This window comes from Gorilla gorilla, chromosome 3, assembly GCF_029281585.2.
Source record: "Gorilla gorilla gorilla isolate KB3781 chromosome 3, NHGRI_mGorGor1-v2.1_pri, whole genome shotgun sequence".
In the NCBI taxonomy this organism is placed as follows: domain Eukaryota; kingdom Metazoa; phylum Chordata; class Mammalia; order Primates; family Hominidae; genus Gorilla; species Gorilla gorilla.
Window position 1 is genome coordinate 198,737,527 of NC_073227.2, and position 22,780 is coordinate 198,760,306.

The 22,780-nt window shown below is 35.7% G+C and overlaps 1 long non-coding RNA gene across 1 annotated transcript in view; it reads left to right on the forward strand.

Moving 5' to 3' along the window:
• The window catches only part of LOC101142849 (uncharacterized protein C9orf85), a 284,381-nt gene extending 273,986 nt beyond the window's left edge, over nucleotides 1-10,395 (forward strand). The window contains exon 7 of the long non-coding RNA XR_008678855.2: nucleotides 10,283-10,395. This is a non-coding gene — a long non-coding RNA (uncharacterized protein C9orf85). The remainder of the gene's footprint in view (nucleotides 1-10,282) is intronic.
• Nucleotides 10,396-22,780: the final 12,385 nt, after the last annotated feature.

The window sequence follows — 22,780 nt, forward strand, 5'->3', positions numbered from 1 at the left end:
ATCAGACAACTGGTAAATAACACCCATATTGCCTTTAGCCATTCATTCATTAAATATGTGATGTTGATTACAAGGGTCTAGCTGAGCTAGCCAAAGAATGACCCAGGGCAAGCTTATTATTGGTAATGCAATAAACATAAAGTTCTGTATCTTAAATCGCAGCTAGAAATAGAAAGGGAATATATATACATGTATATTTCCAGCCTCAGAAGCACACTTAAATATATAGGCCACTTAGAAAGGAAAGGGTAAAATAATTTGTTTAGAAAAGTGATATTTAAAATGAACACATTCTAAATCATACTTGGAGGCGAAAATTATTTGCAACAACAACTGCCTTCTAGGAAGAACTGTTCAATGGATTGTAGTATGTATTTTTGGCTGCCTTGCAAGTATCTGAGTGAGCTGAATGTTTTCTTCAGACTGATGATTTTGAGATGTGGAGCACTGCAGGTTGAATACTTTAGTGATAATGAAACATGCAATTAAAATACACCCTTGTGATGGCTATAATTACAAAGAAATGGTTTACAGAGAAGGCTATATTTGAAAAGTAGATTTCGAGATTTTCTTATAACTTTAAATGTTAAGATGAACAGAAGAAAGAATCACGTTCTTCTGTTTTCAAGTGATGGCAGATGACAATACTTGAACGGATAGTCTTGCCTCACTTAACGAAAGGGATACATTCTGAGAAATGTGTCAGGTGATTTCATCGTTATGTAAACACCATGGAGTGTACTTATCCAAACCTAGATGGTACAGTCTACAATGCATCTAGGTCATGGGGTTTAACCCTACTGTTCCTAGGCTATAAACTTGTCAAGCATGTTACTGTACTGAATACTATAGGCAACTGTAACACAATGGTAAGTATTTTTGTATCTAAATACAGAAAATGTACGGAAAAATATGCTATTATAATCTTATAGGACTACTGTCCTCTTATATGTGGTTGTTGATGGAATTGTTAGGTGGCACATGACTGTACTTGTTTCCAGGCACTCTGAACTTGCTAACTTTGTCCCAAAGATGCACTGGCATTAAAGAGCAATGGAAAAATATGAGGAGTTAAAATCTTGTAGAAGCAGGTACAATTGTATGAAAAGGTCATTTTCTTGATGGATTACATCACAAGGATTTTAAATACTTATTCAGCATCGCCATCGAGCACAGTTCTTCAGCCTTGGCTGCAGACTGAGGGGAATCACCTGAGGTGCTTTCAAAATGTAGGGACACCTGACTTCTACCACCAGAAGCTGATTTAACTGGTTTCAGGTGTGGCCTGTGTATGTTTTAAAGCTTCTTGCACCCAGATAATGGTAATATTCAGCCTGGCCTGGCCTGCCCACCTGCTTGCTTTTGGATCCATCCTCACTCTATGGCTACGGATTTCTTAACTGAAACTAACTTTTGGCTGTCTAAGCCTTAGCAGGTCTGATTGTCAACATGGCATTACTTCCGCTATGAAAGACAAGCAATGACCCAGCTAAAGCCCAACACACTGGGAATAGCTGTCACAATGATCTCAAATTAAATATTATCAAAACATCCAGGACCCCTGCCACCAATTTTTCTCTCCTCATAACAAGATATTTTAATAACTCTGATCCATATGTGGGTGGGTGGGTAGTAGTAGCTACTTGGATAGCATCTTGGCATTACAAAGGCAGTCATTTATCGTAAGAAATCTTAATTCAGCTATCGTCTCTTATTTACCTTGGTCTTGAACTTGTACTAAAATCTAGAGACCTGCTGTTGAAAGAAGTAACCTAACTCAATCAGCTGACAAGGAAAGAAATATATTCTGCAGACCTACGGACGTTAAAAGTTACTCTGCTTTAATGGAAAGTGTTTTTTTCTCTGATTTTATTTTTTATTTTTATTATTTTTTTGAGATGGAGTCTCGCTCTGTCACCGAGGCTGGAGTGCAGTGGCACGATCTCAGCTCACTGCAACCTCTGCCTCCAGGGTTCAAGCGATTCTCCTGCCTCAGCCTCCCAAGTAGCTGAGATTACAGGTGCCCGCTACCATGCCCAGCTAATTCTTATATTTTTAGTAGAGATGGAGTTTTGCTATGTTGGCCAAGCTGGTCTCGAACTCCTGACCTCAGGTGATCTGCCCACCTCAGCCTCCCAAAGTGCTGGGATTACAGATGTGAGTCACCGCACCCTGCCTTTCTCTGATTTTATAACCTTATTTCTTATAATACTAATTTAGTAATCTAACATAAATACACTTTAAATGACAGGGATTACTGTTACCACTTTCATCTGTTCTCTAGTCTGTGGCTTGCCCTTTACTAACCTCAAAGTTGAGTGTGATATAGGGATCTGGGTTGGAGGATTTTGTTTCTTATCATGGAGAGACTCATTTTCTACAGGATGAATAAAGGATATATGTCATGCCTTACAGAGTTTGGAAGCAGAAGATCAGTTGTAGTAAAATTGTTCGAGCTGTTTCTTTTGTGTGTGTGTGTGTTTTTTTGTTTGTGTTTGTTCGTTTGCTTTTTTGGTTTTTTTTTGAGACGGAGTCTCAGTCAGTCATCCAGGCTGGAATGCAGTGGCCTGATCTCTGCTCACTGCAAACTCTGCCTCTCGGGTTCATACCATTCTCCTGCCTCAATCTCCCGAGTAGCTGGGACTACAGGCGCCCGCCACCACGCCCGGCTAATTTTTTGTATTTTTAGTAGAGACGAGGTTTCACCGCGTTAGCCAGTATGGTCTCGATCTCCTGACCTCGTGATCTGCCCGTCTCAGCCTCCCAAAGTGCTGGGATTACAGGTGTGAGCCACCGTGCCCGGATGTTCGGGCTGTTTTTTACCTGGCAAGATGTTCTGGCATTGTCAGAATCAGGACAAGCTGGCTGTGTGTTTTGCAGTCTCTTCTCTTACTCCAACTATGTAAATATATAACGTTAGAACACAAACATACACACAAGCTGTGGTCAAAGAGAAAGATTTCTCAAAGAAGCTGCATCTGTGAGGAATTCTTGAGAGAGTGTAAGTAGGTGAGGGTTTACTGAAGAATAACATGGCAGTATGAGATCCTGCAGGAGAGAAAATCACAGAAGATGGTGGTCATATTAAAGGAGATATATGCCTGGAAGTGGTGGATCCTAGAAGCAGGGGAGGCCTCGGAGCACCTGCCAGGGAGATTAGTTTAGGCATTGCAGTGGATCCAGTCAAACTGCTGGCTCCCTGCACACTCCCTGCGTCACTGTGAGCCACAGCACTGGAGACATGACATCCAATAAAAGTGGGAGCAGTCCTGAGCACAGGGAGGCCGATAAGCCTTCATAAACTTATAGCAGATAGTCTTAAGCTATCTCAATGAGACTAGTTTTTAGGAGCAAATAATCAAAGTGGATATAGCAGACAATTTGTGTAGAAGCATGTAATTGCTGAAAATCAAGAACTAGAAGCAATAAGAACTCCCCACCCCAAAAAGTGAGAAAAGAATCTGAATTGGCAATTCACTGAGAGAAAATAAAAATGGCCAATTCATATGAAGCAATTCTCAGCATAACCACACATTTAGAAACTGAAATTTACAAACAAAGAAATTTTTTTTTGGCAAAAGTAAATGTCTGATAATATCAATGGTGGCAAGGATGAGGATAAGGTGTCATATATTACCAATGGGGAGAAAATAGTTGTGGACACTAAATAAAAATTAGCAAAATCTAGTGAAATTAAAAATATACAATCTACGATTCAGCTACTTTAATTTCACATGTAAAATTTTGAAAATATTCATTACGGTAAATAAAATGGCATTACAAAGATGTTTATTGCACCAGTACCATAACAGCAGATAAGTGAAGAAATGTTATATATCTATGAAAAGCACCAGAGTAATGTCACACAACCATAAAATGAAAATTATCATCAGTTAAAAGAATGAATTATACCTACGGTCATCAATATGAATACAGGAAAACATAAATTTTTGAGTGAAAAAGCAAGGTAAAATTGAATACTTTGAGCATTACACTATTTATGTGAATATTATGGCACAAGACATTAACAAAATTATATACACACATATTAGTTGCCTACATTCCTCTTAAATATTGTCAATCTACTTCCTTTCATAACAAAAGTTGTCAGAAGAATTGCCTGTACTTGTTTTCTTTTTCCTATTTTCTTCTTTAACTCACTCGTGCAAGGCTTTGTTCCCACCTCTCCACTGAAACCACAAAACCAATGTTGTCTGTGACCCCTACCTTGTCAAATACACGGATTGTGTCATAGTCCTTGACTTTAGTGACTCACTGCCTCTTTCTTGAACTCATTTCACTGCTTGCTTTCCAACATACCATACTTTTGTTTTCCCAAACTTCAATTTGTTTCTAGTTTGAATAAATTAAAATTGAGTTTAAGAAAAGGAAGTTAGAACTTACTTCCTGTAAGTCTATTTATCTTTTTCTATCATTTTACATACTACGTAGAAGCTGATGGCACTAAATATCTTCAGAACAAACTTCTCCCCCTGAAATCCAGGCTTAGTTAAGTCACTTTTCACTATATCTGCTTCCACTACCTCCTTGGAAGGTATTATAATTTCTTACCTGAATACTGCAGGTCTAAAAATACGTCCTCGTAGGCTCTACTTTTATACAATGACAGTCTATTCTTTATAAATCAGACTGGATACACTTACAGAATTCCTGATATAAGCTTCATATTTTTGAGTGAAATGTGGGTTGTAAGTCTTAGCATTGACTGATCAAGGGAGAATTAGCCCTAAATTAATGAATTATAATAACTAAATTTTTATACCTTCTTTTTCACTTGTGACGTGATACCTGAATTATTCAGAGTACCTACAAATCTTGGGTACTCATTTCGAGGAAAGACATGACCTTATATTCCACTTGCCAGAGAGGGGTTAAATCTTCATCTTGAGGTTACAGCAATCTATAGATTCTATACATATTTTAGTGGCAGATGTCAGTGCTTGCTTTATATATATTTTAGCAGCAGTTTTCAGTGAGTGGCAGATTTCAGCAAGTGCCAAAATCTCACTGGGACAAATCCTTCAGAAAATAGAAGAGAATACTGCTGTCTGGGACTAGGTGAATACAGATCTGTTTTTAATTTTCAGGCTTCCTTGTGAAAATTTAATGTTTAAAACACCTAAGCCGGGTTAAAAGTTCTAATAGTTCTGACTGCTGGTAGAATGGACATAATTCTTCATTCCGAGGTGTCCTTGATAGAACGCCTCTTGTTATTATAGAGATACAGGCCTTATGAAGATTCTTTCCTTCGTGGTTACCTCTCTTCCTCTGTTTTCATTTGTTTGTTTGACCAAGTCCTACGCTGTGCATACTCCAGAATCACACACACACTGTGTCACTTGTCAATCCTGCCGTCCCTGATTTCAGTTGATGATTTTTGTCTATTACTAATGTAGATTATCTGATTCTACCATCACTCTATAGTTGCTAATGGCCTAATTCAATTGTTATCTATAATCTGTTATTTTTCTTAAGAAATTAGGTCTATGATTGAATTTTTCATAATTTTTCTCTGCAGCAAACTTCGTTTGGAACATCTGGGAGTGATAACTCAAAAGTAGCAATATTCTTGATATGGACAGGGTAGTATAGTGAAAGTGGCGGTGATTATCCTCATTTAAAAAGTGAGTCTATTTTACATTTTAATTGTGGTGATGAACATATTTCAAGGAGATAGTAGCTTATACTTAGGAGAATGCTCTCAGCGCCAACAGACAATGAGGGATCAATTTATCATTAACTAATTAGACGAGACTTATTTTGGCAATTGGAAAGAGAAGCCAAATATATCCAGAACGTTCAGAGAATTTCATTTTTTATTCCACTTTCCATAGTCACTTATATCTAGAGCTTATATTTTATTTTTGAGTTGAATAAAGTAACGTTCATAATATTATGGCATAACGTGTTTTGGCACATTCAGCGAGTGCCAAAATCTCACTGGGACAAACCCCCATACCATTCATAATCAGCAATAGTTATAATAATCACTGTTTAGCTTTGTATTATGTACTATAACTTTTACCAGGCAATAATAGTCACTTGAAATAACCATATTCAACTTAAAGGAAATTTAAGAGTTAAAAATATCTATGTGATTATCAAAGAAAATGTAAAAAGCTGAACATAGAACTGTTTCTAGTAATATGGTAGATAAGCTACCTAAAAGCTTGGCTTATATACCACAAAACATTTAGGAGACTTGTATAAGAAAACTCCCAGTATTTTTTTTTTTTTTTTTAAAGGAAGCTAGAAACCAGAGCTTTCAGCTGAGGCTGTGAATGCTGTAAGCTACACGGATGTGCTTTGGTCAAGGAATGGGCCGAGGCAGACATCCCGGCCTGCATGACTCAGCGGGATTGGTGCACAGGCACACACCTCCACTTGTTATATAACCTGTTTGTGCAAGCTCATACTTGGCTCTATGCCACTATTGTTTGTAAAAGGTATAACTGCCCTGCTGATGCTGTACAGGGGCTCTTGGGCGTGGCTTGGCTCGGCTTGGCATCACATGGCTCAACATGGCGCTGGTGCCCAGAGAAAAAGAGAGCCAAAGCTGTCCGTCTTGAAGGCGGGCAGGGGGAAGCCAGGAAGCAGGAAAGAGTTAAGCTTCTGACCCTGAAGAAAAGGGAGAGCTGGCCGCGCAGCTGTGCGTGGAAATGGCCGGCTCAAGCAGCCGAGACAGAGCAGAGTGTGAGAGAGCTAATGGAAGTAAGCTGCTGAAGAAACCATATTCACCTGCCTATGGCCCATGAGTGTTCTTGAAGCTATCTGGCGTTCATCCACCCACTCCCCTCGGACCTCAGCATGGGCTGGAACCTCACCCTAGACCTAACAGATGCTCTCATGAGCACTCTTCAAACTCAGGAATTTCCCTTACGTCATCACGAGCCGAAGATTTCTAATTAAAGTGTGTCAAGATGAAGTGGACTTAATTGACATCTACCTTTTAAAGTATAATTCGTTCTTTTCTTGAAACTCAAATGGATCTCTAAGTAGTAGAATATTTAGTAAATGTAACTCCCATGCTTATTCTAGGCGATTTGGGAAACAAAATATTAGATGTGAAGCTTAATACAACATTTGAAAATATTATAAACACTTTGTTTTAGTCTATTATTTTGGTTGTTAATGTCAGAAACCCAGATCAAGTTGGATAAATTTAGGAGACTCAAATATTTTCATAAGGGTGCGTTTTCCCTCCATTTCTAGTATTTCCTCTGTAGTTTAGCTTTATTTTCTCCCTCTGTAGATGGACTCCCTCTATAAAGTCAAGGAATATTACGGCCACGAGTGGTGGCTCACGCCTATAATCCCAGCACTTTGGGAGGCCGAGGCAGGCGGATCACGAGGTCAGGAGATCAAGACCATCCTGGCCAACATGGTGAAATCCTGTTTCTACTAAAAATACATAAATTAGCTGGGTGTGGTTGTGAGTGCCTGTAATCCCAGCTACTCGGGAGGCTGAGGCAGGAGAATAGCTTGAACTAGGGAGGCGGAGGCTGCAGTGAGCTGAGATGGCACCACTGCACTCCAGCCTGGTGACAGAGCAAGACTCCATCTACAAAAAAAAAAAGTCAAGGAATATTACTAGCAGCTCAGATTTGGTTGCATAGTTTATCTGCCATAGTGGGAAAGGGGTGTGAAGCCTTCTTACCAAAAATTCTAATAAGAGTGACTAGAGCTAATACAACTTGATTCTGATGATTGGCCCTTGGTTCTGAGCCAGGTTGTCAACCCAAAACAACAACAAAAAGCTAAGAGAATATGCTAATCCCATTGCCAAGTCTGGCACCATGCTTGATGCCAGAGAGTTGCGTCAATTCCAGCCAAATTACACAGATAATTAGGAGAGAAGAGATAAATTGTCAAAGAAAACAGGTGTGCAGTTACTAGCAGGAGAGCAAATGAGTGAGTTTACTCTTCCTCTGGTACTCCCAGAACCAAAAATGTCCAAAACCTAAACTTCATATGTCATCTCATTTTATTTGCTATACGGTGAGTAGCTTTAGCAAGTTGTCATTCTTTGAGAGCTCTAGGATCAACGGATTCTTCTCCCTGCCTATGAGCTTTTAACAGATTCTTTAACGTCTGCTGAACTGTCAATACACTGCAAATGGCATTGGATAAAGGGAATGGGTTGTAGCTTGTTTCTGCCAGTAGTTACTATCAGTTATAATTGTAGACAATAAATCCAATTTCTTTAAACTCCAAATTTCTTGTTTGAAAAAATTCTATGCAAGACTCAATCAATTTTTTAGACTCCAGATTCTCTTGGATCCAAACAAGTTTCCTTGGTTCTTTCAAAGTCACTGAATTGATTGCCATATATTTATAGAGTTCATGGCTTGTAAATATAACTTTTGGAAAATACTCAAAAAATTTTGGATTATTATAATTGCAGATCCTTTTCCACCCCACTAACATCTCCTTTCTCCCGATTGTATGTATTGTCATCGAACCTTCGTGGTCACTTAATAAGTTTAAACAATTTTGGATATTTCCAAAAGCCAGTTTTGTTTTACCTTCAATTTGAAAATCAAACAAAATACTAACTTAATTAGACTCAAACATGTAATCCCCTTCAAATGTGCAGATTTGTTTTTCTGTTTTTTAGCTCCTAATGAAACTGATAAAATATTTATTTTATCTAATATAACTAGAGAGAATATTGGTCATTGGTATTTGCATCCCTTCCTACTGTTCATCTTCAGTATGTTACATATTTTAACAAATATCTTAAACAATGGCCTATGAGTTTATGTATTTTCATTAGTTATAAAATATAACTGACATAAAATAAGCTGCATGTACTTAAGCATATAAAGTGATAAGATTTGATACATGTATACACCCATAAAACCATCACCATAATCAAGAGTGAGTACATCCATAATCCCCAAAGATTTCCCGTGCCCCTTTCTTATATCTTTTCTTCCCCCACCCATGTCCAGGGCTACCACTGATCTGCTTCTTTCTCTGTAGATTAGTTGTGTTTTCTCAACATTTGCATAAATCAAGCCACGAAGTATGGCTTCTTTCAGTCAGCATAATTATTTTGCAATTCATACATGCTCTTGTGTTTCAATAGTTCATTATTTCTCGCTATTAAGCAGTCTTCCATGATAGGTATATACTAAAATTTGTTAATCCATTTAATGATGGGCAGTTGTGTTGTTTCCTGTTTCTGATTATTACATATAAATCTGCTATGGCCATGTGTATACCAATTTTTATATGGATGCATGCTTTTTTTCCTCTTGGGTAAATACCTAGGAGTAGAATGTCTCCATCATATGACAGGTATATGTTTAACTTCAAGAAGCTTACGTTGTCTTACAAAATGTTTGTAATAGTTTACATTGCTGCCACCAATCTTTCAGTTTCAGTTGTTCTGTGTTCTAGACAGCACTTGGTATTGTCAGTCTTTTAAAATTAGACAATCTAATAGATGTTTATTGATATAGCATTGTGGATTTCATTTGCATTAGCCTAATGATTAATATGTTAAGCATCTTTTCTATATATTTATTTGCCATTTGTATGTTTTCTTGGGTGAAATATCTGTTCAAATAGTCTGTCAACTTTTATATTGAGTTGTTTTTTAAAAAATTATTGGTTTGAGCATGCTTTATATTTTTTTAGATACAAGTCCTTTGTTAATGATTTGCCTCAATTTTCTGCTAGGCTGTGGTTTGCCTTTTTTACCTGTTTAGCAGTGTATTCTGAGGATCAAAAAAATTTAAAAATTGAATGTAGCTAAGTTAACCATATATTCCTTATTTGATTATGTTTTAGACTCATATTTTTAACAAACCTCTGTAAACCAATTTTCACAAATATTTCCCACGTTTCTTGAGCAACTTTTTGTATATTTTACATGATATAGAACAAAGTTCATTTTTTTCTTCATATGGACTTACCATTTTCCTACTACTGTTCATTGAACACAATCCTCCTACCACTGAATTGCTTTGACAAAAATTATATTTGTGGGTCAACTTCTGGGTCCCCTATTCTGTTTTATTGATGTACTTGTCTATGTTGATGCCAATTAAATCAGTCTTGATTACTGATGTGATTTGGCTGTGTCCTCACCCAAACTCTCATCTTGAATTGTAATCACCGTAATCCCCATGAGCCGCACCTGTCAAGGCAGAGTCCAGGTGGAGGTAATCGAATCATGGGGGTGGTTTTCTCAGTGCTGTCCTCTTGATGGTGAGTGATTTCTCACGAGATCTGATGGTTTTGTGTTTGGTAGTTCCTCCCGAGTTCATTCTGCTTCCTGCCACATTGTGAAAAAGGTGCCTTTCTTCTGGTTTGCTTTCCACCATGACTGCAAGTTTCCTGAGGCCTCCCCAGCCATGCAGAACTGTGAGTCAATTAAACCTCTTTCCTTTATAAATTACCCAGTTTCGGGCAGTTCTTTATAACAGTGTAAAAATTGACTAATACAATTACTGTAACTTTTTAAGTGTTGCAATCAATATCCTATAATTTTGTTCTCTTTTAAAATTATTTTGACTATTCTAGTTCGTTTGGTTTTCATATGAATTATAGAATCACCTTGTCAATTTCTACAAAAATTCTGTTGAGATTTTTATTTTTATTGAGATTGTGTTGAATCTTTAGGTCCACTCTGGGGAAATTTACATCTTAAGAAAATTGAGTCATCAGAATTATAAAAATGGCACATCTCTCCCTTTAAGTATTCTCTAATTTCTCTCAGCAATGTTTTATTTTTAGTGCACGTCTTGTATATCTTTTGTCAGATTTATTTGTAAGAATCTCATTTTTGATGCAATCTAAATGTTTCTTAAATTGTCAGTTGTGTCCACTGCTAGTATGTGGAGATATTTGATTTGTTTTTATCTTTCCACCTTACTAAATTAGTTATTAATTTTGATAGCTTTTTGTAGATTGTATCAGGTTTTCTACAAAGTCACAAGTGTCATCTGTGAATGAAGAGAGTTTTATTTCTTCCTTTTCTATGTGTATGTCTTTTTATTTTTTGATGACTTTTTGCACTGGCTAAAATGTCCAGTTCAATGTTAAATAGAAGCAGCGAGAGAAGACATTTCTATCTCCTTGCTCGTTTTAGGATGAAAGCACACTCTCTCTTACCATTAATTACGATGGTAGATGTTGGTTTATTGTAGACGTCCTTTATAATATCGAATAATTTCCCTTTTATTCTTACTTTGTTGAAAGTTTTTATCAGGACTAAATGTTGGATTTTTTCAAATGCTTTTTCTGAGTTTAAGGTTATCATATAGTTTTTCTTTTCAGTTTGTTAATATGGTGAATAATACTGATTTCTCTTCAAATGTAAAATCAAACATCATGTATATTTTCAGATTCTTATATATTAAAATTTTGTTTGAAACTTTACATTTATGTTCATTGGGAGTACTTGTTTGTAGTTTTTCTGGAAATGTCTGCTTTTGGCATTAGAGTAATTCTGGCCTTACGGAACGTGCTGGGAAGCATTCTGTCCTCTTCCATTTATGTTTGGTAGAATTCAATGAAGTATTTAATATGGGCATATAATTTTCCTTGTGGGAAAGCTTTAAATTCCCTTTTTAAAATTAATATGAGACTTTTATCAATTTTTTTTGTTTTTGAAGTAATTTCTCATTCACATTATATTGGAGTTGTTGAATATTTTGGCATACATTTTTCATATGATTACCTTAAAATTCTGTTAATACATAGAATATGAACTACTGTTATTTTTTATTCTTGGTATAGTTAATTCGGATCTTATTCCTCCCTATCTTTTCTTCCTGGCAAATCTGACTCAAGTTTTATCAGATTTTTTTTCCTCTCTAGAGACAGTTTTCAGGTACATTGATTTTTGTTGTTGTTTTTCCCCCCAATTTTTCTTTTTCTATAATGTATTTCTGTTCTGATCATTAATATTTCCTTTCCTTTGCTTTATTGGGCTTGTTTTTTTTCTGACTTCTTAAAATAGCACATGTGGTCATAAATTTGAGTACTTTTTTCTAATATGGCTTCTTCAAATTTATGCCTATACACTTACATCTAGTGACATTCTAGTTGTTCTGACATTTTGTGCTTTCATTGGCATTCAGTAAAATTTCTAACTTCCAATTTGATAGCTGCTTTGATCCACATATTACTTAGAAGTGTGGTGTTTTAATATTTAATTAGGAATTTTCACGAGATCTTTTCTATTAATGACTTGTAATTCAATTGTCAGAGAACATACTTTGCACTAATTGAGTTATTTTAAATCTGTTGGCTTGTGTTATGGCCCTAGATGTTCTATATCTCAGTAAGTGTTCTATATCTCAGTAAGTGTTCTATGTACTCTTAAAGAATTGGTGTAATCTGCTGTTAATTGGATTCTAAAATTGTCATTTTTTTCTTTTTACCATTGTAACCATTTTTAAGTGTACAGATAATAGTGTTAAGTATATTCACATTGTTGTGAAACAGATCTCCAGAACTTTTTCATCTTGTAAAATGAAATCCTATACCTGTTGAACAACTTCCCATTCTCTTCCCCACCCCCTGCAAGGCCCTGGCAACCACTATTTTATTTTCTGTTTCTATTAGTTTGACTACTCTAGATACCTCAAGTAAATGGAATCATACCGTATTTGTCTTTTTGTGGCTGGCTTATTGCTCTTAGCATAATGTCCTCAAGGTTCATTCATGTTGTAGCATGTAACAAGATTTCCTTCCCTTTTAAGGTTGAATAATCCATTGTATGTTTATACCATATTTCATTCATCCATTCCTCCATCAGTGGACATCTGGTTTGCTTCACCTCTTGGCCATTGTGGTAATGCTGTTATAAACATGGGTGAGCTAATATCTTTGAGATCCTGCTTTCAAAACTGTCAATTTCTTTGATTTGGTTGGTAGTGTTCAAGACTTCCATACGTTTATGGAATTATATATTTGTTCTATCAAGTTTTGAAAGAGTGCTATTGAAATCTTTAACTGTAACAGTAGATATGTATTTCCCCTTGCAGGTCTATTGAGTTTTTGCTTCATGTACTTTGAAGCTCCATTACTGCATACATAGAGTTTAAGATCTTAATGTCCTCTCAACGAACTGATCTCTTTATCATTGCAAAAAGAAATTTTTTTGTCTTTGGTGATATTCTTTGTTCTGTAATTTACTTTTTCTAGTGTCTTGCAGTTACAGCCACTTTATTTTGATTAGTTTAGCATGGTGTATCATTGTCATTCTACCCACTTAGATATCAGTGTTAAAGTTTCATTCCCTTTAAGCAGTAAAAAGATAAAACTGTATTTTTTATCCAATCTGATGGTTTTTCTACCTTTTAACTATAGTGTTTGTCACTTACACTTAATGGGATTATTGACTTGGTTGACTTTAAGACACCTGAAGTTGGCCATGGAGTTTATGACTGGCCATTTTCAACTTCAGTGTGAATACAGCATATTTATATTCCTGCATATTTTATTAAAAATTGAAAATGGAAATCTTTCAATTGGTCACAGAATGGAAACTAAAAACAAACACCAATGTTTGCTTTTATCAAGTTGATATGGTTTGGCTGTGTCCCCACCCAAATCTCATATTGAATTTTAGTTCCCATAATCCCCACGTGTCATGAGAGGGACCTGGTGGGAGGTAACTGAATCATGCGAGCAGTTACCCTCATGGTGCTTTTGTGATAGTGAGTTCTCATGAGATCTGATGGTTTTTTGAGGGGCTTTCCCCCCTTTTGCTTGGCACTTCTCCTTGCTGCCCCCACATGAAGGACATCTTTGCTTCCCCTTCTGCCATGATTGTACGTTTCCTGAGGCCTCCCCAGCCATGCTGAACTGTGAGTCAATTTAACCTCTTTCCTGTATAAATTACCCAGTCTTGGGTATGTCTTTATTAGCAGCATGAGAATGGACTAATACACAAATGCTAACCTATACTTGTAGTATTTAAAAAGAGACTATAAATTGAGGCTTCTACTGTTAAGATAGAAGCCTAGTTTAAATAAGAGTTATCTAAAATGTCTTAATTGGCAAATCCTGGACCAATTTTATTTTTATAGGTAGTATTGTATGCTATGCATGAAGCTAGTTTGATAAATATTGGTTAAATTGAATTTTCTGAATCTTCCTGGATGTTTAGTTTAATACATTTTGTCTCATGCCCCTAACATTGCTTTTATCAATTTCTAAGACTATGTCTAGGTTTCTAATTCCTTCTAAAGTTTTAAATTGGCAGAATCATTAGAAGCAGTCAGATAAGTTATCTGCAGATCCAGGAAAATTTTGATTTCACTGGTCGCATTCCCAAGGTTGTCCAGTCCCATATTCTGCCATTTTACAATGTGGCCTGTAAAAAGGAAGATAATTTTCTCACTCCTTCCACTAACTCCAAACATGAGGAACCTCTTTATATATCTATTAAAAACAGGTATGATAGCTTGATAAAGCCGGAGTTTGAATTATGGTAAAACAAAACCAAACTGTTTTATGCATACAGTAAGAAATTATATATATATATAAATTACATGTATATATATAAATTATATGTATATATATAAAAATTTTGAGACGGAGTCTCACTTTGTCACCCAGGCTGGAGAGCAGTGGCACAATCTCGGCTCACTGCAACCTCTGCCTCCTGGGTTCAAGCAATTCTCCACCCTCAGCCTCCTGAGTAGCTGGGACTACAGGCATGTGCGTGGCTAATTTTTTGTATTTTTAATAGAGATGGGGGTTTCACCATGTTAGTCAGGATGGTCTCGATCTCCTGACCTCTTGATCCGCCCATCTAGGCCTCCCAAAGTGCTGGAATTACAGGTGTGAGCCACTGTTCCTGGCCAAAATTTTATATTTCTACCTTTATATTCTGTTTGATATGATTCCTAAGTTATTAATAAATATTGTATATTTTATATCTAATAAGAATTGAACTATTAACAAAATTACTAATATACACATACATAAACTTGAATCAAATGGAAATAGTCTTGATATATTCCACTCAATTGTTAACTGGTGGGAATGGATTTATGATTTAACATAGAAGGCAAATTTAATAGTTGTTTGCATCGTGAAGATAAGTCCCTGACAGCATTTCTTTTTATTGAAACTGATGGTTGTAACTACTTTGAACCATTTATTTATACATCTATACATAGTGATCTTTAAAGACAAAATATTGAGTAACATTATAACATCTGGAGACCTATTAAGCCGTTATAAACAATAGGTCATAGAACACTTTCACAGAGAGAACTGATTCTAACAAATTATTGTACTGACCCATATAATTATCTTTAATACAAGAAGATACGATACTTTTAAAATAATGGTCAGAACAGAACTATAAAAGGATTTACCCAAGTATATACTGATGCATATTTGCCTGTGATGCCCTACTATGACAGACTGAGGACAAATATGATGAACATTACTCCAGATAAAGTTTCATTTTCAATTCTCACTAATCTAGAACATGCTACTTTAGCCAGGACAAGATAGGTAGTTTATAGGTCTCATGGTGACCACATCATATTCCAACAATAACTAGCCTTTAAAACTCAGCAGTTTTTAACAGTAGTTTCTCATGCTTTTCGGTGATTATATGCTGAATAATGTTGTCCTAATGTTCTGTGGGAATGCATAGTTTGAAAATATGAGATTCACTGATGCAAGTCTCAAGTAAAACCACATTAAACCTTCATCCATGACTAAGTGTAGTTCTTGCGGGGCAGGAGAGAGGTGGGAAACTAAAGGAGGAGAGCAAATAGGACAATGCTCTTATAGGATTGTATTGAACTACAAGTTTAGATTGTGTTTCTGAATTTGCTAGTAGTATAGAAAGCCATATATGTATGTGTGTACATATATGTATGTGTGTGTGTGTATATATATAGAGAGAGAGAGAGAGAGAGAGAAACAATGTTACACATGGTAGCTGATCTCAAGCCATCTAAAAAAGCTTGTAAGTAACATATTAGCATTACTATGCTTCATATGACATACAGGGCACAGAGGATAATAGTATTGAAATTAATGTTACTACTAATTTTAATTTCCCAGGTGACTGGAAAAAATTTCAAGTTTCAAATTCAGAATTCCACCAGCATGATTTTCTGCTTCTAGTACTTCTTATGAAAGATTGTATTTTCCAAAGATGACTATACCCATGTATACATATGAAAATCATCCTATATACTTAAAATGTAATGGTAATATACCTCTATTGAGAAGTACAATCTATGTTCCCTCTCCCCAAAACTGGGTGTACTTTTGTGACCTCTTTGACCAATAAAAAGTGGTAGAGGGGTGTTGCATGACTTCTGAGGTCTGACCATGAGTGGCAGTGTGGTTTCTCTTTTCCTTGGAAGACTTGCTAATAAAATGGAAAGGCCATTGTGTTCTTGCTGAGAGTCCCAGCTAGTCCCCTAACTGACTGTCAGCATCCATGGTCAGACATATGAGTGAATGAGGTTTCAAGTGTTTCTAGGCCTGGATTTTAAGTCTCTCAGCCATGTCCCAGACATTGTGGAACAGAGACAAACTGTCCCACTGTATCCTTTATTTGTGACCAACTGAAGCAGACAGATAATTATTCTTTCAAGTTCTAAGTTTTGGGGTAATTTGTTGCACAGCAATAGACATAGTTTTATGATTGTACCTGTTTTCTTCATGGCACCACCACATTTGTCCCCCTGGCTACATACATTTAGCCCTAACTTTTTGCTACAATGGCAAGGTTTAGGAGCTCTGACAGTACCAGTTCCAGCACTGGGGAGGGTAAGTAAGTTTGGAATGTGATAAAAGATACCAGGAGGAATAATTATTTCTGCAATAACAATTGCTACAAGTATGGTGAATCCAGAAGTGAAGGAGAAAGATTAGATTCAGCAGCACTTTGAAGCCCATTAATATGTAATATCACTATGAAGTTGTTTTGCTATTTTGCTTCAATAGCTCGTGATTAAAATAAACTTTATTAAATTCTAATTTAATGATCTAAAATATTATTTTACTATTAGAATGCATTAGCAATGCTTAAACATTGAATTGTTATTGCCATTTGTTAAGATTTAGAAAACACCTGCTTTTAATAAGTTGGTACTAGCAGTAGGTCTTTATTTGAAGTTGAAATTTTTCCTTAAGGTGTTTGAGAAATAAGTGTACGAAGCTTCATTTCTAAAAAAAACAAAACAAATAAAAATAAGCGGTCAAATGAAGTTGTACTCATGTTATTTGACCATAGTTAACATTTTACAGTAAAAAGAGTAGATAATTTGCAGTGGGACAGTGGATTTTGAATATATAGGCAATATTGATTAAAACAGTCAACTAGTTAACCCCTTTCTCAGTGACCTGAATAACCCAGTGCTATTGCTATTGTATTGTGCATTCTTTTCTTGAAACTCCGGAGAAAATGCTGAGTCTTTTATACTTTAGCTAACAAATTATTGGAGAAAATCTTGCATTAACAACTTGTGATTCATAGGTTATTTCTTGTCAGTGACAGATTTATGATCTCTTAATTTTTAGCCAGGTCTACTTCTGTAAGTACTAAACTCTATCATTTATTTTTTAAAATTGGAAATTAGAAACATTTGACTTAATGACGGTTGTATCAATAGAATAATAGTATGAGCAGTGCTCTGCAAATTTTAAAAAATCAAATGACATGGATTTATTATGTTTTAGATTACCATATTTTAAAAGCCTTATGGAAACATAGTCCACAATACATAACGTGTTAGAGTCTGGTCAGAATTAAAACAAAAATAAAGCAATTGCCAAACTAAAATTTCATGCAACATAACTTTTTAAATAAGAATAGAGACAGACATTTCCAATGACATAAGCAGGTGAGTCTTCTTGGCTCTCTTTTTGACTACCTCCGTGTGATCCCTATTTTCCTGCTAGAATGTACCGCCGGTCAGGTAAAGTTTAATATTTGATTTGAGTCTTACTCTATCAATGGTGGAATACAGCCTATTTATATACTTCCTTAGCTATTTTTTATAATGCTATTCAAACTACAATTGTCTGCCAGGAATACTCAATGTTTAAGGTTCTAATCAATTCTACCTTCTCTGTGAAGGCCTTCCCTTATCACCATCTAAGCCACTTCAATTTCAGGTAAACCTTCCACAACTCACTTCCACTGTTAAGGAATCTCATGTATACCTCTCCTAGAGCTGTGTGATTGTTTTTACAATATTTTTTTCTGAACTCATTGAGGGCAGAGACTGGGTCATTTTTTTGGAAGTGACGTTCCATGGGACAGTGCTTGGAATATATTACAAACTCAATAAATCCAGTTTGAATGAATTGAACCCTAAATGATAAGAAGGATATTAGAGTTTTACCTTAATAAGAGCAAAGAGTTAAAGACAGTGCAAGGCATAATTTTAATGAGTAATTAGACGAGAGAAGAAGGGAGTAGGGGGATAACCAGTAGATGAGACTAGAAAGCTAGAATGGAACCTTTAAATCCAGCTCATCTGTTACTTCACCTGGGAAAGCTTCTCTAAGCAGGGTGCACAGAAATCTGTTCTATGAACTCTTTCTAGAGTTTCCTTAACTGTCTCATACATATTTTTAGATACTATCTGGTATTAGTCATTTGTGGATATGATTTATCATTTCCGTTGAAAAGTGAAACTCTTCAAGGCATACTATGTTATTCCTCAGGTTTCTGGTCCCAGAAATACTTACTGTTACAGCTTCTACAAGTGAGTGTTCAATCATCATTAGTTACATAAATAAATGTATTTAAATAAAAAGGCAAATAGTTACTATATAGAATTCTTTAAAACTGCTTCAGAAAGGTCATAAATAAAAAAACAGTGACATATAGTGAAATTACATGCTGGACATTATTTGTGAACTTTTCATTTCTGAAAATATAATTAGAAATAATATTTATAGTTAACTACATACACAAAACTAATACTAGAAAGAAAAATAATGCCAGCTTTCTTTGTGCTATGGAGACTAAAGTAAGCATTAGCTGTCTGCTTTTATGAGAATTTTTTCCCCTTTGTTATAACAAAAATGTCCTTCAAATCCTTAGGCATTCTGAATTTCTAGAAACAAAACTGAGAGCATTTAAAAATACACGTTGTTAGACCATGATTTATTATAGTAATTATTTTCTAAAAACAGAAAACATAAAAGCACAGGACCTGAGGGCAGGGACATCTTTTTCATCCTTTTGTCCCCAGCTTAGTACATTGCTTTCAGAGAATAGGTACTCTATTTTTTACAAAGTATACTCTATCTGTTGAACGGAACTAAACTGACACACGCAAAAGAGTGAATATGAACATATACATTTATACATGTCAACATGTGCATGTTTACCACACTTAGGTTAATTAAAAACATTTTCCGTTGGAGTAAAAATACTTGCTAACATTCATAGTAAGGAAAAGAATGGAAAGAATACATTAGGAACCTATTATATATAAGGCATTGTAGAAGATACTAAGAAGCATAAAATTCCTAAGAAATTTCCACTTTAATGAGAAAAATAGCCTATGTATAGAAAGTTAAGCAACCATTAAGGATAACTAACAGTGCAATATATTAAATAGTTAACTACTGAGTTGTGATCATTATTTGTGTTTCCATTCATCATCTGTTTCTTCACCCTTTCTAATATCATCCTGGTTTCCTCGAGGAGGAGCACTCTTTTCTACCTTGGTAAGGTGGAATAGCAAGGTGCTTGTGTTTTTCCGTTAGAGTCTAGGTAGTATATTTTTGTTAGATACCCTTTTTATACTGTTGACAGCCAAATGACCGACAGGTGATCCTGGCCAATAGTATCTCTCACCTGGGACATTGAGGCTAAATTGGTACAAGGTTAAAACATTCACAAATGATGAGCTCTATCAAGGTACCTATAAGCTTGTGTAGTGGTCCCTTCTGATAGCTGTATGTTCCTATCTAGTCTGAGGATGGTTATGTTACCAGTGAAGGTTCTTGACTATGGGTCATCCAGGCTCTTGGCATTTTGAACAAAGAATTGGACAAAATGCCCAAACAAAACAACAAAAGAAGGAAGCAATGAAAGCATAGGTTTATTGAAAGGGAAGTACACTCCATGGAGTGGTGGTAGGCTCCAGCAAGCGGCTCAAGAGCACTGCTTACAGAATTTTCTGAGGTTTAAATACCCTCTTCCCATTTGTTAGTTGGTTACACCCTACGTAAATGAAGGAGTGGCCCACCACCAGTCTGGTTGCAGGAGGTGACCCATCAGAGGTACTCTCCATTTTTTATCTTCAGGCTGAAAGTGGGGGTTACCTCTGATCCTTTTGTTACTTGGACATGGAGAGGTGGGGTTTTCCTTTTGATTCAATTCTAGGAAGTCAGTGAATATTGAGCTTAGGTTCCCTGCCTTCAGACCCTATTCTCCTGCCTCAGTTATTCACCCTTTCCCTCAATCCTCTGAGTGGTCTTTCATCCTGCTAGTAACAGCTGCAATTGTTGAAAGTTAGGCAACATTGCTTGTTTTGTTCTTGTTTCTATAGATTTTTTTTGTTGTTAATTCAGCTTTTTAAAAATCCTGATTAAAATAATTACTAAATACTTCTAGTAAATACTAGAAAAGGTCAGAGGTAGGAGAGAGTTCTATGCTGCAGTGCTCTGAAAAAAAATAATTTCCAAAGAAATATTTGATGTGGGACTTTGAAGGATAGATACAAATTGACCAATGTTAAATGAAGAAGGCAGGCAGGCTTTTTAGTGATTAGGAAAGCCTGGTATTAAATATTAGAAACTGAAGATCATGAACTGCCACTGGGAGAGAGAGTAAGTAGAAATAATTTTATGTTGAACTACAAATGTAGAATAGAAAAGGGGTTGAGCACATATGTTTAAAATCCTGATTCTGGGTTTAAGTGTTTGGTGTTTATGACATAAAATATTTGAAGATAAAACCAAGTTAGAATGCAAAAGAGTAAAGCCCTACTTTAGATAAGAAACAACTAATATTAGCTACAGATCAATAAAATGAACTTTTAAAATATTTTTTGCCTTGCTATTGAGTCTTGTTTCAAATTAGATAAAGTATACACAATACACATAATAATCAAAGTTGGTATTATAAATACATAAATCCTATCTAAATTAAGAATATTACATATTTTCTCTTATATAGAATGAGAGAAAGAAAAAGCTATGTCTTCTGAAATCAATTTTTGAGATTTCATCTTAAGATTGGTAGACAAGGAAAAATGAGACAAGAAGTAAATCACAAAATTACAAAGTACAAAGAGATTTTTGAGAATTAAAAGAGAAACTTAGAGCTTTTGATCATAAAGGAAAAAAGGAAATTACATCCTTCTGTACAATTACATCAGTATTGATGTATAATCCACACCATTCAGTATCTAAAATTTGACTGGGCCTAAAATAGCTGCTGTGATTTCCATGCTAAATTAACAAGATAAATTACAGAGCATCATTTTATTGCTATTGTTGATGAAAAGTAAAAGTTGCAATCAATCATCTAAATGAATTTTGGCATTATGGTTTGGGCAAAACATCTGGATTTGGATAGACATGTTTTGGTTTTCATTATCTGCACAAAGTTACACTTAGATTTCCATACTTTTTCTTTTAGGGAATGTATCCTATCGATATGTTTTCCAAGGTTTTAACTACTAATTACTCTGGTTTTGATTAAACATAACACAAACTAAATAATGGAGCTTAGATATTAGATACCATCAGCATTTGTGCTGTACAAATGGTAGCCATTGGCCATATCTTGCTACGGAGCTCTTAAATTATGGCTAGATTGAATTGAGATGTGCTCTAAATGTAAAATACATACTGACTTTGAAGACTTAGTATGAAAAAAGAATTATACATATTCATATAAAAGATAAAATATATATGGCTAAAACCTTCCTGTTAAAGTAATTTCACTTGTTTCTTTTCACTTTTTAATATGGTTACTAGAAACTTAAAATTCTACTTGTGGCTTGCATTGTGGGTCTACTTGACAGCACTGATCCAGAGCCTGAAGTAATGAAATCATTGTAGTTGATGACGGAAGGCTGCCTTCTCTCTCCTACATTCTCTGATCAAATAACCTGAGGCCTAATTGTGGACACAAATTGCTTACTTGTAATCAGTGATCTTGGTTTCTTCTGGGAAACCAGTATCTAAGCACTCGTGATTGTTGCTCGTATAGCGAAGACTTGGCAATGAAAATTTCATAGCTCAGAATATGGGGTCAGTGTTGATAGATGAAGGGTTTTGAGCCTCCCCCTCCATCTTGACCCATAGGCAGGAGAGGATACGCTTATTTCAATGGGCAGTGGGACTATGTAGGGGCTGCCCAGGAACCGTGGGGCCTCCATGGCAGGGCAGTCATGAACTCTGCCTTCACTCCTAAGATCAGTTGAGTATTGGATCCATGAGCTGGCTAAGTGCACTGGCTTGCCGTTGGATTAAAAAAAATGCCTTTTTCAGTGACAGATTTGTTTTAATTCAAATACTTAGACTGTTTTTTTTTATTGCAAAGCATCAAAATTGGGTTTTAAAAGCTGCTTATCTTCATTATGTTTTCCCAGGGGGTGGCCTAAGATTCCCCATGTCATCGTATGTACAGAAAACATTATTTTGAATAAATGTGAATTCGCAAGTGCCATTAATCAAATTTACAAGATGATTGTTTTCTAATAAGCTTTGCCTGTCAACTTTCTTAGTAATTCTTTTACACCCCATGGTGAAAATGACCCATCATGCAATCTGTTGATGGCAT